Consider the following 17417-nt stretch of genomic DNA (forward strand, 5'->3'; position numbering starts at 1 on the left):
TCTGTCTCTAGACTAGCAGGCACGCTGCAAGCAAGCAGAAAGACTAAAATATTTGTCAGATCCTTCACTCCACCTTTAAGTCTTTAAAAATTCAAGTTATCAGTTGTGCAATGCTTACATCTGTGTAAACCTGTGTTAATGACTTAGGATATTAGTACCGACACAGAGCTCATTAGCTCCACAAAGGGTAGCAGTCTGTCAGCACTGTGTCACACACTGAGATCATGCACTTCAGAAGAGGCTGATTAACAGAGGAGATACAGTTGGGTTTGGAGACTGGTTGTTTAGTTTATTGCCTCATTGAAGACATTCAAACAATTAGAATATATGACACAGATGTGATGAATGGTCACTACTTTTGTAGTGTCTGACAATTATAATACTCCACTAAAGAATGCAACAGTGATTTCTGTGTGATACTGCTGGAACAGACTCACCTCAGAATGAAATGTTCACTGCCCAGATCGACTGAAACAGGTATGTGCTGCCCAAAGGAAATTTCAGACTCTACTGCAAATATAGAGTATATAAAATGAACATCTACAGTAGAGCAAGATTCTTCCAAGCAGTTGAAGTATGGATCTCAGAAAAAAAAAAAAAAGAAGAAAGAGAAGCAAGCAAAAAATGTAATGCATTTTATAATAATATAATGGTGTAAAATAGCATGCAAGAAGAGAACTCTGTCTTTATTCATAACTATGAATTGAAGATGCAAATGAAGAAAAAGGTATCTGAAGGACAGAACTGGTTGCAAGACTAATCCTTCCTGAAAGCCTTTTTCCTGGTCATTTTCTGGGGTCTATTTCCCCTCCTCTAGAGCAACTCTTCCCCAAAAGCACAATTTTGGGGGAGAATATGAGATTTGAAACAGCTATATTTGACTTACAGAGGACCAAAAGTATTTATGCATCCTTGAAAGTGTGACACTTATTTGGATACAGGGGGTTTGTTTTCAGGTCCATGCTCCCAAAAGCAGCATAAGTGCCCTGTGATCAAAAGCAGCCATAGAGAGGGGCTCAAATGCTTGCCTGGAAAAAGGCCAAGCAGTGATTGTTTTGCCTGCCTTTGTGCAAAAGACTATGGTTCAACCCCTTTAAAAAATGTTTTCAACCCTGTTCAAAGTCTCCAGAAACAATATGTACAGTTGTTCCCATTGGAAAGTTAGAGATGTGTCAGAGAAAATTACTCGGGGTGGGGGGGACGGGACGACGACGGACACACGACACAACAACCATTTCCCACTCAAGAAAGTCACCTTGACACATACAGACTAAACCACGCTGGCAGAGCTGCTTAATAACAGTTGTACATTTACTTGCAATGAGGGCTGCAACCCACTGTGGTGCAGTTAAAGAGAAACGAAAGGGTTGGAGAAATAGCACACCCAGGTTTTATGGATGGAAGCTGTGCAGTCATTTCCTATCAAGTCTTTACAAATGAAAAGAGCAAAGTAAAAGCCATGTAAGAACTCCCCCAGTACTTGCTGGGTGTTGATTTTCAAAGGTGTTTGGCTGTTGTTCTGGTTTTGAGGCAAGATTCACCCTGGCAAGGGCAGGGAGAAAAAGCACAGGGGCATTGAGGAAGCTGCTCAAGCCCAGGCTCTGCTGCTGTCCCTTAGGACACATTCCGGATCTGCAGCTGGAAGCAGAAGTGAATGACAACGAAGGCGGAGATGGTGGAGACTGGAGAAAAGGCCAGAGCAGCAGCTCCAAGACAGGATAAAACCAAATGGGCAGGACACTGGTAGGTACCAAGCACTTCAGGAATCTCACCTCCTTCAGCAGGTATCCAAGTAGGAGCTGAGGCCTCTGGAACGTAAGGCCATTTTTAGTTTGGAGTTCAACTTCGTGGAGCAGGGACAAGATGTTCTGCTGTTGCACACCAGCTGGTGGCTACTTCAGAACAAACACAAAACAGCCATGAATTGCAGGTACTACTGAGACATCAGTCCCTGAACACTTACACACTGTCCTAGAGGGACTTGGAGCACTTCAAAATTATTATTGGACTCAGTCACCTGTCTTTCTGTTTGCATGCCCCCTTTTTGCAGTAGTTGTCTCCAAAGGATCACACTGTACACAGGGAATGCATCTACAGGAGCTGTGTTTTCCTGGAAGCAAGCCAGGCAGATATGATCCAAAAAGGTATTATTTAGTTGGTCCTTCCAGTTCTAGTTCCCTCCATACCGTAAAAGCAATGCTTATCTAACCAGGCACCAGGCAACCGCTCCTCTTCCCCAACAGACTTGATTATCAAGTAGAGATCATCAGATGCTCTTTGTAAGGCATTCATCCCCATAGAAAAAAAGCAAGCCCATCACAGCTGAAACAGGCAAAGTTCAATCAAGTTCTTTGTTGCTGATGGGTCCCACCATAATGTGGTTAAATCCAGTACCTACCTTTGCCTTTGAAGTAAGGATTCCAGTAACACTGACACAGAGTCATGAAGTCAGGCACAAGGGTAGTGAAATGCCAGTACCTGCAAAGGCACTTTCCAGCACCAAAGTGGTCAAATTCAAACCCATAATGAAGCTACAGTCTGCCAAGAGAGCATCCTAGTCCTAGGGCTCTCTGTGGTTTATAGAAAGTGGAACAGCATTAACAAGAGAGAACAGTCTGTCAGCTAAGCTGCCTCCTTGATGGCTGGGAGATACACATTGGTTGACATGCCCTCAGATAGAAGCAGGAACTCAATCCAGGTCTCCCACATTACAGAAAACATGAGCCAAGAGTTAGATTAGGCCAAAAATAAGGAAAAATAAAGATATAAAAAATAGAGAAGGAGAGCTACAAAGTTTTGTACGTGATACTGCAACCTGGCTTGTTCATTTCTTTCCTAGATTCCTCCTCAGATTTAAATGGAAATGTCCATTTCAGGATTCCATTTTTTTCTCATTTCCCCCCTGCCTAATATTTTAAATGCAGCCTTCCCCAAAAAAAGTTAAAAATCAACAATCACACACTATTCTTACAACTGAAGGCCAATGCTGCTGGCAAGTGGGAACTGCACTGAACCCAGAGGATGCAACACCAAAGCATTCCTGGATTACACATTACCTCTTAAAAGCATTAATTTTATAGGCAGGAATATTCCATGGGGATGGAATACACCAACAACAGATCTGTATTCCATTGGCTTTTAGAAAGCTATATAAAATGACTGTCAGACCCCACAAAACACAGAACAAACCCAAACTCCCCAAATAAAAAGCCTAGTCAGATAACTCAGTTACTTGCTTCTTAATGGCAACAATATCCCCCTGACACAGGCTTTGCACCCAGGCATTGCATGGGACAATGGCTTGGAGCAGGCAGACACAACAGTCAGGTCAGGAGCACTGACACCTCTCTCCCACCAAAATGGACAGCCCACAAGTTCATTTGTGTGACACACTTCAGCACACACTCTTTTGCAGCATCTCAGCGTTCATCCTCTTAGCCAGCCATCAGAGATTTTAATCAAGGGTGGCAGAGCTCCCAAGATATTACCCACATCCTTTCCAAGTGGCCCTACAAACAAGACTATGCTGCCAGCTGAAAGATCAGGAAGTCTCCATTCAGCATGGACAAAGGAAGGAAATGAGCTCACTACTACTCCTGGCATAGATGGGTTCATGTTTGAAGTCCAGAGCCGTGATTAACAACACCACTCTGCCCAGTAAGAACTAGCAGCCCGAGTTTTCCTCCCACAGGAGGTGGAATTTCACTGGTTTCCCTGCATGTGACAAGAAAAGCAGAGGGAAGCAAGCTTTCCTTATGATGGGCAAGAGCCTTGCTGTTCAAACAGACTTAAACAGCACTACCATATTTAAATAGAAAGGTGCAGATTCTGAGATAATGTATTCTATCAGAGCTTCACTAGGTCCATAAAGTTGTGTCCCTTTATCCAAAATAACTACATTCCCCAAACACTTTCAAGATCCTGAAAAAGATCAGGAGGAGGCAGGAACTGCTGGTGGAACCGGCGTTTGACACACCGTTACTCTAATGTACAGCAAAACAGAGCAGTTTCAGAGAGAGGATCAGTTCAATAAGGTTTAATGCACATTTGTTGAAAGGCAGTTACTGGAACATAACTCCCTGCTGCTTTATTCATCTAGTAAAGTTCAATAATTGGAAATGTTGTAGATCTAATTTGTCTTAATAACATTTTTGTACTATTGGCACAAAATACTCTTTTTATAAAGAAAGTCATCAACCAAGTGAAATTAAAATCCTTCCCCTCAAACAGGAAGATACACCAGATATTTTAACATATTGGTTTGCAACACAGAGCACGATTGCCAAGAGAAACATTCCCAAACATCTTCTGTTAAAGAGACATTATTTAGTTAGTTATTCCATGAAGGGCAGCACAGCTTTGGACCTGCCTGACCTCCAGCATAGCAGAGAGCATATACATCAACCAGTTACAGCCACGTAGAATCCCGTAGTTTTCATACCTGACACCTAATTCATGTTTATCTGGATTCAGCTTCTATTCACTTCACCTATAAGTTTCTTCAGTAGCCTTCATATCGTCTGCTTAACATCACTGTAAATTCTTCTGTAAAATCATCACTGTAAAATCAGAGTAAATTACACATTAGCAATGAAATCCAGAGGTTTGGAGGTTTTAATGTACATGCATGATTCAAGTTAATGCACTCCAGGTGATCCTCGCTACTTTACCAGGCAAAGCTGAGCCTGTGAAATAAGCTATGCAGATTTTGGCAGGGTCAGAGCCATGGAATTCTCTAGTGGTAGAAGCAGAACACATTTTCCATTCTCTTGTATGAAATGTAAATCTTTTTAAGTTTTGTGCCTTGCTGAATAACTGGTCCATTTGGTATTTTTTATAAGGGAGTAGGAGAGCATGTGCAGAAGAAAAGACATGGACATTTGTGGATATTTGCATCCTATAATCAAGCTACCATAGAATCAGAATCACAGAATGGTTTGGGTTGGAAAGGACCTTAAGATCATCCAGTTCCAGCTCCCTGCCACTTGCAGGAACACCTCACACTAGACCATGTTGCCCAAGGTTCTGTCCAACCTGGCCTTGAACCCTGCCAGGGATGGGGCAGCCGCAGCTTCTTTGGGCAACCTGTTCCAGGACCTCACTACCCTCATAGGGAAGAGCTTCTTCATTATATCCAAGCTGAACTTCCTCTGTTTCAGTTTAAACCACAGTATCACAGTATCACAGTATGCTAGAGATTGGAAGGGACCTCGAAAGATCATCTCGTCCAATCCCCCTGCCGGAGCAGGAACACCTAGATAATGTTACACAGGAATGTGTCCAGGCGGGTTTTGAATGTCTCCAGGGAAGGAGACTCCACAACCTCCCTGGGCAGCCTGTTCCAGTGTTCCGTCACCCTCACTGAGAAGAAGTTTCTTCTCAAGTTTAAGTGGAACTTCTTGTGTTCCAGTTTGTACCCATTACCCCTTGTCCTATCATTGTTTGCCACTGAGTAGAGCCTGGCTCCATCCTCGTGACACTCCCCCTTTATATATTTATAGACACTAATAAGGTCACCCCTCAGTCTCCTCTTCTCCAAACTATAGAGACCCAGCTCCCTCAGTCTTTCCTCATAAGGGAGATGCTCCACTCCCTTAATCATCTTAGTTGCCCTGCGCTGGACTCTCTCCAGCAGCTCCCTGTCCTTCTTGAACTGAGGGGCCCAGAACTGGACACAATATTCCAGATGCGGTCTCACCAGGGCAGAGTAGAGGGGAAGGAGGACCCATTGTGTCATCTTTAGTTACTTTTGCCTAGACCAGCAGCTCAGCTAACCTGTATCATGGAGAGGGACTCTTCACCATGGACTGTAAATGATAGGTGATGGGTTTAAACTGAAACAGGGGAAGTTCAGCTTGGATTTAAGGAAGAAGTTCTTTACTGTGAGGTTGATGAGGCACCAGCACAGATTGCCCAAAGAAGCTGTGGCTGCCCCATCCCTGGCAGGGTTCAAGGCCAGGTTGGACAGAACCTTGGGCAATATGGTCTAGTATGAGGTGCTCCTGCATATGGCAGGGAGCTGGAACAGGATGATCTTAAGGTCCTTTCCAACCCTAATTATTCTATGATTTGATGTATATGCTACTTTTTTCTATTAGATATAGTATACATATGTATTTATTTTCAGGAGTTATTAGATCTTTACTAGAGTTACTTGGTCACTGTCATTTGAAGTTAAATATCTCAGTTTTTGAAAACTACCCCCTTAAAATTTGTATGTCTTCTCAAAATGAAATTCTAAATTTAGAAGCCTGAGTAGTAACCCAGAACACTGAATCCTACTCAGAATTATTTCATAGGCCAGAATCACTACAGAAGACCAAATATTTATGCTGCATTTTAATATCCACAACACTAGAGGACACATGACAATTGTTGGTTTGATATAAGAGTAAAATAAACCACAAACATTACACAGTAGAACTAATCTTGTTAGTGGGAAGTGTGCAATCATCTGCACAGCACTGTCGCATGGGTGAGCTGAGCTGAATGACTGGCTTACTGGTATCTTCCTGCAGACACAGGTACTAAATAACAGTCCTTCTCTCACTTTGACTGTATACATCAGTCAGACACACCATTCATCTGGCTGAGTTTGCAGAAAGATTCTATCACAGAAATGGTGCAGCAGGAGGCATCAACAGGTTAATAACAGAGAATCCCAAAGCACTGCTACCTTCTTTACCAAACACCTCCTTGTTGAACTCCTTCAATGCTTATAACGTCCGCAGAGTTTTGCTCTCAGCCCAGACTGAACGGTATTGTGTAACAGAGCAGTTTGGTATCACAGAGGATAGTGTGGTGGAAGAGATAAACATGAAAGGAGCTATGAGCTAGGAAAGAGCCTTTGATATCCAGCAGGTTCTCAAATTTTTCTGAGCCAGAAATACTTAAGAGGAAATACATCTGCAAAAAGCACTGTTACCCAGTGCTCTCCACTCTGCATGATTACCCGAAGCAAATCATTGTCATTGATGAATTCAGACAGAAAAGATTGAATGCACTTAAATACACAGTGTGAGAGCCATAGAAAGAGTTGAAGCAATGTTTGACTGGAAGAAATAGTCTCTAACATATCTTTAAATCTAGTTCTCCATCACAACTGTCATTTATCTTTGAGGTTCAGTGGCGTATGTGAAACTAGTTTGAGGATTCCCTCCAAGTCCCTAGTAGAAATAGAAGCTGTGTTAGGGTTTTTTTAAAACATCACTCTAAGTCTTGAGCTTGTCTCAGCTTTCAGCAGAGCTCCATATGGCTCAATACTCCCACAGCTGCCAAGCAAAATACATTCAGCAAATCCACTCGAACTTTGCATCAAAATGACTAGAACTTGGAAGCCTGCGTAGTGCCTATGAAGGCTCATGTTCAAAAGGCAGCACAAAATACCCTACAGAAGCCTTAGCAGTTGCTTATACATGAGAGATGCTAAAAGTACACTAAATATCTCCAATTCACTTAACCAACAGCAAAGAGGCAAACCAGGGCTAAGCCACCTGAGACTATGAAGCTTACGTTGGAATAGAGCTAGTAACGCAGGAGCTGAAATTCATCATTTTTTCTCCAGGGGTCTTCCTTTTCAGAAGTCTCCAACACTTATTTTTCTGATTAAAGATGCACAGTACCATTAGTCTCGTGCTCACGTGCCTTGGAAACGTCCAACTCTTCTTCTGAAGACTTCAAAATCTACAGGGAACAAGACTGTCAAAACATTCATAAACAGATAAAATTCAAGCAGGAAGAAGGTGGATCCTAAACACAGAAACTGTGGGAGCACAAGACTAAGACATACAGCAGACATCGCAGACATCTTGCTCATTACATATCGTTGTTAGTAAAAGCAAGGAAGTAGACAGACAACTATACACCTTCCTTTTCTTGCTGTGGAATACACCTATCCATCTGGATCCATAAAGGCCCTGATGCCAGGCGAGATGCTGTTTGCCTCACCCTCACAGAAAGGCAAAGTCTTCCCTCAGGCATTTGGAAGGAATAAAGTACACTGAGCAGAAGGAGCAATTAGATACATCTGTTGAGTGTTTGCCTCTCGCTTTGTGCTAAATAGGAAAACGCTGCTCGCATTTGTAAAGCTGTAACACTTGTCCCATTTCAAATGTCTTTTCTTTTGCCAAGTGAACTCTCAAAAATTAGATATTATTGTAGAAAGCACTGCCTAATGAGCCAGTGTCATTTAGAATATTCAGATTTATATTACTACCATCCAGTTTCAAGCCCTAAAAATGCCATTAATAGGCTTCAGAAATGCATGGGATGGTCACAAGGACAATAGACCTGGGTTACAGCTGTTCTTGCAGCTGCCATAAGCTTCACATGCTCCAGAGATGACAGTGATTGATAGTCAAATTATATTGCCAGTACTTTTCTGTGTCAGGCTCATTATTAGACACAATGCCTTGGTTGCTCTTGGGAATTTGCTTCATTTAGCTGTTCCCAAGATGAATCCTCCCATCCCCATCAAAGAAGTTCACACAGTAGAATAAGATCACAAATACATATCAGAAATAAACACTTGACGCAGTATGAACAATACAACCAATAATATTTGATAACAGATGAAGAAAATATGATAAGATGCAACCACTTACTTAAAGAATCTATTTTGAGGGCTGCCAAGCTTTTCATGAGTCGCCTTTTTGCATTGCTGTGATTGCACCTTTTAAAGAAGACTTCTATTCTATTCATAATATAATTAACAGTGGACTTTTTGGTAATAGATTCTTCTTACATTCACACCAATATTCCAATTATCCATAGTCAATGCTTCTTGTTCTACATTGAAATGAACCAAAATTCTGTTCCCACAGCACCAGTCAAGATGAGGAACAGATACAGACTCCAGCCGAACTGAGCCGCAACACGCAGCAGCACACCTCAGAACGTGGTCAAAGAAACACAACATTTCCACAGACTCCTCCCTGCAGATTTTTCCATGTGTACAGTCCTAGAGACCGTGGTTGGTATTTACAGATCACTAGGTTCTGATCGTTTGTAACATTAGTAAAGCATCACTATGCAGCTGTGAACAATAGGAATAGCAAGCAGCGACACCTACAGAGACTTCCTGATTCAATCTTTCCATCCTCAAGGATTCAGTCAACTGTTTAGCGATTCCTTCATTCTGTTTTTCTTGACTGGAATTAAGAAAACTGAGCTTTTGCTTAGAAGACTTCTTTAGAAAAGTCTCGATTTTGTTGCTTGTTTCTTTTCCTCTTTGAGAACAGAGTTCAGAACAAGTTAATCCTGAAGAAGCAGCAATCTTCCCCTAATCACCAAGTCTTTACAAGTATTCAGAGTTAGAAAGCAAACGTTTGACAGAACCCATGGCATGTTTTTAGTTGCTTTAATGATAAATGGCCATAGGAAAGTTACTCAGGTCTGGAGAAGCGCCCTATAGTTGTTGCACTGCTCTGGAGCAGAAAGCCCAGCACTGCCGTGCACACCACGAACTGTTCAAGCTTTCCTTTGTGGTGATCAGGAAGTCTGGAACCTTTATCTCCCATACCAACAACATTGTCCAGGTTAGAAGCCTGTGTTAGAAGCTCAGACTGGGAAGGCAGATGCTCCTAATCTCTCTGGGAAAACAGGTAGTGGGCAGAAGGACACAGCACTACCACAACCACAAGCACTAGTTCAGTGAGGAAAATTACCTGATCCTGTCTCTTCCTTTGCTCCATCTCATCTAGCATTACGAACACGTTTGCCAGTGCTCTGCTTCCTCTACCTCAGGCTTTTCATGCCTGTAGCCAAAATGCAATTATAGCTGAGATACATGGCCAAGAAGAAAAAAAGGGGAAAAAATAAGGAAGAGTGTCTGTTATATCACTGCCCCAAGGAGGGGACCCACACAGGCTGCACTAACCTGACCTTAACAGTGACACTTCATACCACAGCAAGCAACATTTAAACAGAGTCATCATCTAGGAATACCACAGCACTTTGATCTGGACATGCACAAAAAGAAACAGATTAAAACAAAGCCAAAGGAATAACATTCCTCTGCTCTCCATTAGCAAAACTATAATTAGAGCTTTAGAAGTAGTCTGCTCTTCCTCACTTGGTAATTGCTGTTATCTTTGAACATCCTATTGAAATGTCTTCAAAAGTTTCCCTTTGCAGTGTGAATTCAAGCAAACTTTAAATGGAAACATAAAAGGATCGAACTGCCCACCAAGTAAACAACCTATGAGATTTTACCAAATACATTTGAGCTGCGCAGGATGCAGACGTAGATGTATGTGGATTAATATCAGAAATTTCCAGATACAGCATCTGCAATCACTTAAAACACTTCTTAAACAGAAGACAGAACTCAAATTCAGTGTTATCATCCACGATGCTGTATCTTTTCTTCCTTGCATTTTCTCCTGTTCCAAACGCTCTCATTTCAAACACAGATGTTGCATTAGTATTATAGGAGGTAGCAAATAGAACTTGGAACACTTGCCCTTGCTGCTGTCAGTGCCCTGCTCACTGCCTCAGTAACTGTGCCACAGTTGGGAGAGGCAAAGGAAAGCAGCCCCTGGCACATGTGTGTTGGATCATGCTCAGCACAGATGGAGGTTTAAGCTAATTTAGCTGTCCAAACCTCCCTATCTCTCCCAAGACTCATAATTCAGACATATTTGAGCATCTTACTGCAAGGATGTGACAAGACCCTGGCATTAAGTCAGCATTTTAAAGGAACTTCCAAGTTCACCAACCATCAAGGTGCTGGAACTTCTCTGTGAGAAGAGTGGTACAATTATTTTATGTAGACAAAATAGTGTATTTCCCTCCATGGAAGTCAGGCTTCCAAACAAGTTCATTTTTTACTTGTTTACCCTATTTTACTTGAATCCACATTCAACAGGAGTTTGTAGCATCAAAGGACTTTTTCCCTGACAAGTTCTAGGCAACTAGCTTGCTATGGACAGCAATGAATCACCTAAAGCGTACAGAGCATGTTCTCCTACAGATTACTCCTAGCAGCCAGATAACATGGGTCTGTTTTATCTAGTACTTGTTTCATTCCTCTGTATTTCTGCCACCAACCTGAATCAATGCTACGTGGCACTACCTCCACTGCTGTCTCTGTGTGTGTACTAGCACTTCTGTGGAAGTCCACACTTCAGATCTCATCGACTCTTGGCAGCTTGCTCTCTTTCCATGTTTAGATTTAGGGACAAAAAAGATATTTTCCTCTACTAAATCATTCTTCAAGACTCTATTACACTTAGGGAGGGGGGGCAGAAAATCTGCTGTTTGTTTGAATGAAAGAGAAAAGATACTTCCACTTTAGAGGGAGAAACCATGGCTAAATGGGAACCAAAAACCCCAGATACTGAATATGTTTCTATTCAAACTGGTTGATGTCTCTGTCAGGTTACACATTACTAAACATTTATGTTACCATCAGGACTGAGGAAAAGAGAATGCCAGAAAAGCAATTTACAGAAAGGAAAGAAAACCAATCAACCAAAGAGAAACTCTAACATGCTGCTGGTGGTTTGTGTCTCCCAAAGCAGCCCTGGATACATCTTGTCAAGCAAAGTACAGCACAGAGGAATGCGAAGATGTACTGAAGGGACAGAGAGCTTGGGGAAGAAGAGGCTGCACAGAGTGGCTCCAGTGCCCTGTTCCATCAGTTCTTGCTGGGAGCCAGTAGCTGTTCTGGGTTCTACTCTACTGTAGACAGCACTAGAAGGTAGGAACACCCAAGTGAGCTTTAAAGGAGGACATTAGTATCAATGCCCTCCTGCACCACAGAACAACGACCACTGTTGGAATGCAACCTCAGAAGTCAGTCTGTAAGCTGTTACAAACACCTTACAGATCTGGCCCTTCTCAAAAAGTATGAGCTAAGTGAGAATTTATTCCATGAAACACTTTTATAGCACATAAACATCAGGCAGAAGTGTTTGGATGTTGGCCAATCGAAGCAGAGCAAGCTTGGCTTCTGAGAAACAGGATAGGAAGCACAGCACTATCAACTATCAAATGCACCCACGACAGTCAAGCACTAGGCAGAAGATGTGCATGCTGCCAACTCAAGACTTGAGAGCTTTCAATGATAAAAACATCTGAAAATTAATGTGAAGTTTGCAGGTAAAGGTCAGGAATAAAATGCCATAAGATTCAAAGCATCAAGTAAGGAAGAAAGGGCCCAGTGTTTCTTTCCCAAGTGTTTTTTTTGGCCTCCCAGAGTGCTAGACTGGATTTTTAATGTCTGTAAGTGGCAATTTTGTGCATACAAAGGCTTAGACAGTCATTCCAGAGAGCTCTGGAAAACCTGCCAAGTTTGATGTCTGGAGATATCTGAAAACTCAGTGGCTGTAGAGTGATCTTCACAGATGTTCTGCATCTCTTTTTCTCCATGACAATCAAGTACATTACTCTTTGAAGATTCACAGATTCTAGATGCTCCATCCCTGGCAGTGTTCAAGGCCAGGCTGGACAGAGCCTTGGGTGGCATAGTTTAGTGTGAGGTGTCCCTGCCCATGGGAGGGGGGTTGGAAATGGATGATCTTAAGGTCCTTTCCAATCCAAACCATCCTATGATTCTGTGATTCTATGATTCCTCACAAGTACCCATTGTGCCCACTGCCCCAGTTTATAATCTCTATGTCCTTTCCTTTTTGATTTTTAAATTATCTCCATTCTCACTGAGATAATTTTCATTCTTCAACGACTACAATCACAATCTGAAGCGACCTGTTATAGGACAGCAGGAAAACCAAGTGGGGGGAAAGGAAAGCAAAGGCACATTTTTCTCCCCATTACATTCTAAGTTATTTGATAGAAGTCCATTCAGCCAGCAGAAACAGAGGGGAAGCAACATTCCTTATTGCAATCATCTTTGCAGTACATCAGCATAACTCAGAACCACAACTCAATCTCCGAACCACCATTTCCAAGCTCTCTGTTGCAGCATATCTTCCAGCTCAAAGTTTATAACTATACAGTTAGAGTTTAGACATGGTGAAAAGAAGAGAAAGGAGTCTTGAAAAAGTAAAGATGCATTTACACTGCTGCATTACGCTGCATTTACACTGCAGTGTAAACCCTAAACCCCTTTGAGCATTTACTTCAAGGGAGAATGAAACTCCATCCTTGATTAAGACAAGATTAGCCTTAAATTAATTAGACAATAATGACTTCAATGCAGAACAAGGCTCTCAGTGCTTTATGTGGCAGCTAAGCAACACCAGCTCCATGGTTCACACGCTGCTGCACATAGAGCAGCACACTGTGACTGATGGGACCAGGACTTCCTCAGTAGATCTCTATACAACTGCAGCAGTGTTTCCTGGGGCAGGATACCTGTCCAGTATTCCACCTTTGTGAGCCACACGGGATGGCTTCCATGTCAGCTTTGGAAATAAACCAAATATGTCTCGTTCCTGGCTTTAAGTAGTAGGCACTTGCTGAGGGCACTGGTAGAAAGGTCTCTCTTTAGAAAAATGGCCTATGAAGTAACCATGAATTAACCCCTCCATCTAGTGAGCCAGTGAGCTACATGTCCTCTTCCCCCTCACCTCTTCCTTCATGTCCAATGTCCTCAAGTTTATCATGCAAAGGAGCACTGCTCCCAATAGAGTAACAGACCTTTGCATTCTATCTCCACTGCAGTCAGTTTTTTCATTCCACACTGACCCCTTTCTAATGAATCAAACAAAATGGTTTCCCAAGCAACTACTGACTTGGCACAAAGCCTAATAAAAATCCACATAAATTCTGGGTGATGGCAGAGTAGGACTACAAAGAATAAGATTTTCTAAGGTTCTGACATGCTTTTTCTACACCACAGTATGACCAAAACCCAAATGAAATGAGGTGTTTACACAAAATCTGATAGAGCTGTAACTCCTCTCTGCAAGAGTTTCAATTAAAAACCAACCAAACAAAAACCCCCAACCAAACCAAATCAAACCAAACCCTCCAGCTCCCCGAAAAATCCACACAAGTTCATGAAAGAAGTCTTTCAAATGAGGAGACCTCTGTATCTTGTTTACTTCATTCTTACATTCTTCTCTAGTCAGTTGCCACTGGCCTCTGTTGAAAATACAGTATTAAGTTAAATAGCCCCTTTGTCTCATGCAGTGAAATATGCTCTAAGTTCTAGCCATAAATTACACATTAAAAACTTAAGCAGGTATAGTTCTATTAACCAATATTTGTTTCGCTCAATAAATCAATCTTTTCTGACAAGCAGCACTGGTAACCTTGCATGACACAAAGAGTGGTTTAGGATATAACACACCGTGTGATTTGAGGCGTAAACATTGTAGAAAAACTCCTATACGCTGATGAACAAATTTCTTGCTATAGCAAGAGTCAGGTATGGTCAAGTGGACACTGAGATTTGAGCTTTCCACACTGGTAAGCTCAGAGAACTGTCTGCAACCAACACTGAGGTAAAACAACTGAGTCAAAATGAAACAAGTACATTATTTGCACACACAGAGGGCATAATATATACTATATACTATATAATATATGCATTCAAGAAGACATTACTACTGTTCCTCGGCTTATTACTTGACCAAAAAGCTGTTACATATTCTCTGATCTACTTATAATATTATTTGATTTCAAATTCCCATAGTTGGCCGAATCCCTACCTGGATTACAAAGTGCAATGCACAGCACTGCTCGCAGCTGACCAGAGCAGCCAGAGATGTTTCCAGTGTCTCAGTTTTCATTTTAACACTAAGAAACCACCTCACCAATGTCATCTTCCCAAGTACAATTCATGTGCTGGTATATAGTTATATCATAGTTGACATCATTTACAACCTTTTGCTTCTTTTTCACAGTTTGGTGTGTTTTAAATTACATACCGAGTCTTACATTCCTAATCTTAGAAGGTGCTTCTTAAAAGAGCTGGGGTACAGTGGAAGCTATTGAATTCTCATAGACATGAAATGATTTACATACACTCCCTACAGCATCTATCACACTGAAGTTCAGAGCCCAAGAGGTTTCTAAGCTCTATTGGAATAATAATAATAAACAGAGCAAAGAAATTTGGTTCACAGTTTAATACAACATAATATTTTCCTCCTCTTCAGATTCCAGAAAGCCATATACCCAAAGGAAGATGTGTACCTCCTCTGCCAACAGAAGAGGGTATCGGCTTCCTGTTTCACTATTTCCTCTGATAGGGTTAGGTTTTCTGGTCAAACATTGCCATCCAGTGGCAGGAAGAACGGTGGTGTCAATGGCAGCTACAAATCCTGCCCATTTTCTCAGTACCATCTGGTCTCACAACGACATGGGCAAATGAACAACTTGATTTCGTTTCCTGCTACCACATACACTCCTACTTTTACATGAGACAGCAGAAAGATGATGCAGTATAAAACCTCCTAGCTAGAAGCTAGGAGCAAACACTGAGTTGAAAGGCTTAAGTTATCCCTTGCTTTTTAACCTCAGGTAGTACTTTCCTGCTACTAGACTGACACTTAAAGTAGCTTAGAGCCTGTCCAGGCTTACACTCAAGGCTGGAATCGGAAATGAACACCTGACCACTGGAAGCAGACTGAGAAACCCTCCTCAGCTCTTCACAAGTTTTCCCTGGAGAGATCAGCCTCAACCTGATGGCTTGGGAAGAACAATCCTTGAACTTCAGCTGCTCTGAAACATTTACAACCCCATTCCCTCCCGAACTCCCTGCCATGCACATTAGCCCTATTCTTCCCCTTGGGACCTGCCTTTTCCTACTGTTTACACCCTGAGAAAACAAGGGACTACAGGAAACAGCTTGCTGAGCTCTTGACAATGCACTGTGAGCAGCCCTGGTCAGAGTCCTTACGTAGGTGCTTTTAGCACTTCACCAATTTTCCCCTCTGTACTCTGTAGCACTAGACTGGAGGATAGATTTAGATGAGCTCTTAGGCAGAAGCTCTTCCCTGTGCGGGTGCTGAGGCTCTGGCACAGGGTGCCCAGAGAAGCTGTGGCTGCCCCATCCCTGGCAGTGTTCAAGGGCAGGTTGGGCACAGGGCCTTGGAGCAAGCTGCTCTAGTGGAAGGTGTCCCTGCCCGTGGCAGGGGTTGGAATGGGATGAGCTTTAAGGTCCCTTCAATCCAAACCAGTCTGTGATTCTATGATCGCTTTTGTCTGGGTGAGGTTCTACAGTTCAACCACCTCTCAGCTCATCTCGCAGCTCACCCATTCCCCAGCTGTCACTGGAATAACAAGTCTAGTTCAGGCTTTTTTCCCCTACAGGAAATCTTCACTTGAAACATCTGATTCAAGAGACTCAAAACAGTTTGTTAAAAAAGCCCCACACAAACAACCCCCAAAAACCACAGGGAAAGCTTTGCAGGAGGATACAGTCACATCTTGCTGCTACATTGCCAGGAAAAAGGTGCAGGACTGTTAATTAGAAACTCTGTGTGCGTGTGTGTGTGAATAAAGCTGTAGAACTCCCCGAAGCTCTGCAAGATTTACTGACCTTTCACTGAAATCCTCTAATGATTCTCATCATCATTCTTAAGAAAATATCACAGAAGAATTTGCATCTAATCTCTCCCAACAGGGCTCCCGATCACAGGGATGCACTCAAAACCATTCTGAGGCATGGCCAAGCTGGAACATTTGTTCCAAACGTGAAATCTCTCACTCTGGTTTGGTTTTTCCCTTCTGGAGTAGCGAGATCCACCGTTTCAATCCAAGGAGTGAAGCTTCATGGCTAGTTTGTCTTTCCAAGTGTACAGCTCTTGTTTAACAAGCTGAATGCAGTTTGGAATCTTTAGACACATGAAAATTATTTATTATTGTCATTATATCAAAAATGTGCTTATCAGCTGCAGATGGAGGGCTTATTGCTTCAGATAAGATTACATTCCTTCTATATCACAATAAATTTAGTGGGGCATTTTAGGTCTAAAATAAACAGTGGTTGGTTTTCCTTAGAAGGAAACTCCTTTAGAAATAGCTGAAAGAATGAGAAGTGCCCAGTTTAAGCAGTAAGGTTTGGGTATGTATGAAACCTCTATATACATTGCACATCCTAGCCCCATGTGATTTTTACTTGGTTGTTACTTTAGTTCACAAAGAAAAAAGAGTCATTATAAATTGAACTGGAATTCATAACTAAATTCATAATTTAAACTGCAAGTCAAAGGAGCTGATCCTGTCCTAGCTCTGCTCTCTTGAGACCCCACCTGGAGTATTGTGTACAGTTCTGGTGTCTTCAGCATTAGAAGGACATGGAGCTGTTGGAACAAGTCCAGAGGAGGCCATGAGAATGATCAGGAGCTGGAACACCTCTGCATGAAAACAGGCTGAAAAGTTGGGGCTGTTCAGCCTGGAGAAGAGAAGCTGCGTGGAGACCTCATAGCAGCCTTCCAGTATCTGAAGGGGGCCTATAGGGATGCTGGGGAGGGACTCGGGGGCTGTAGTGATAGGACAAGAGG

The sequence above is a fragment of the Pezoporus occidentalis genome, unplaced genomic scaffold, assembly GCF_034315485.1.
Source record: "Pezoporus occidentalis ecotype Australia unplaced genomic scaffold, CSIRO_AGI_Poc_V1 ctg106, whole genome shotgun sequence".
NCBI lineage: Eukaryota > Metazoa > Chordata > Aves > Psittaciformes > Psittacidae > Pezoporus > Pezoporus occidentalis.